Source organism: Cyprinodon variegatus, unplaced genomic scaffold, assembly GCF_000732505.1.
Source record: "Cyprinodon variegatus isolate N-32 unplaced genomic scaffold, C_variegatus-1.0 Scaffold111, whole genome shotgun sequence".
Taxonomy (NCBI): Eukaryota; Metazoa; Chordata; class Actinopteri; order Cyprinodontiformes; family Cyprinodontidae; genus Cyprinodon; species Cyprinodon variegatus.
This window is the reverse complement of record NW_015150564.1, coordinates 1-1,713: the sequence shown is the minus strand read 5'-3', so window position 1 is coordinate 1,713 and position 1,713 is coordinate 1.

Genomic DNA, 1,713 nt, shown 5'->3' with positions numbered 1-1,713 from the left:
AACAGAAGTTCACTTGAGTTCACGTAACTTCACGCGATAACACGGCCCAAATAAGGATATTTGCGAGAGCTTGTTGCGGAGGGCTCCGGCACGCCGCAAGGATAGCTTTCTTGCGGAATTTTCTGCAGCGCCAGAGTGTCTCAGTAACCGCAGCCGGACAGCTCAGCAGCCGGTGAGAGAGGTTTACGTCTTTTTAATGACTTGGAATCACTGCGGCGCCGCACCCACCGCACCGCAAGACCGGAGTCGGTGTGAGCCGGGGGTTGGGAATGTAAAAAGTAACTAGTTAGAAATCATGGAGAGCAAGATGGAAGGAAGAACATGGTCAGTGTGGCGAGCGAGGCTGCAGGGATCCATAGGTGGTAAACGCAGGAGCAGGTCATTTTGACATATATTTGCTGGACTGAATATGTTATCCAGATATCTCAAATGCATTTCTTCCTGATCAAAATGAACCTTTCAGATATCTAAATATCTGAATATATATATATATATTTATATATATATATATATATATATATATATATATATATATGTGCATTTTAACGAACGTCTACAACGTACATACAGTATGCCCGATTGTAGCACTAGTGCTAATTTACATTTGCAGTCCCTGGGGAAGCAAACAAAAAACACAGAAAAACCAAGCATAATACATGTGTATACATTTGCATGCTTGCACGTACAGACACACGCACACACAAAGTATTTAGAACCACTGACTGCAAATGTTATTTGTCCAAAAGCTTTGTACCTGCTTGTCTAAATGTGCATTCAGTTGCTTTACCACCCATTTTTCAGCAATCATAGACATTGTTGGGAGGATACTAATGGGTCGATATTTGGCCTTATCAGTGTTATTGCCAGACTTCCATGCTGATGGCGTTGAGACCATACACAGCCTTTACCTTTGAGTTTGTGAGCGTTAAATCGTCAGACACTTCTCAGACACTTCGTCCTCTATTATAACCTTGATCCTAAAGATAGAAGAAGCATCATAAAATACTGTCAGTTTGAATAAATTGTTGATTTATCTCAACAAAAGACTCAACAAAATATTCATTTGTTTCGCAGCTATGATGAGAGAACAATGGTCTCATTTATTTAGATATCAATTTTATTAGTAAGGTCTTTTTAATTATGTTCAGTTTATTCATATAACGGCAATTTCCGACACAGGTTATCTCAAGGCACTTTACAGAGACAATTCAACCTTTGCATGACACTTTTTCAACACTTTTTCCCTCCAAATCTGAAAAGCTGGTTAAATTTGATTCCACAAAGAATTTACTTCAGAGCTGTAAACAATATTTTTTTGTTGATAAAACTCAAATGCAAATAACCCTTTCCTTCCATATAGCAATTGTCACTATGTTCATTTGCAGGGTAAAATATAATTTAAATAAAATTTATTTAAGATTTGAATGCAAGAGTAATTATAGCTACTAAAGCTGCTTTGCTGACATTTATGGCTGCTGTAGAAAAAAAAAAGCTCACTCACATCCTCTTTCTAATCTCTCTTTCAGTTTCAACCGTCTGGACTTGCCTCCCTATAAAAGCTATGAGCAGCTGAAGGAGAAGCTCATCTACGCCATCGAGGAAACTGATGGATTTGGCCAAGAATAGAGAGTTAAAGCCTCTGTGGCTCCCTGTCTGTTGAAAAAATATTATCAGTTTTTTTCCATTATTTTCAAGCTTGTTGAAATGTTTGTT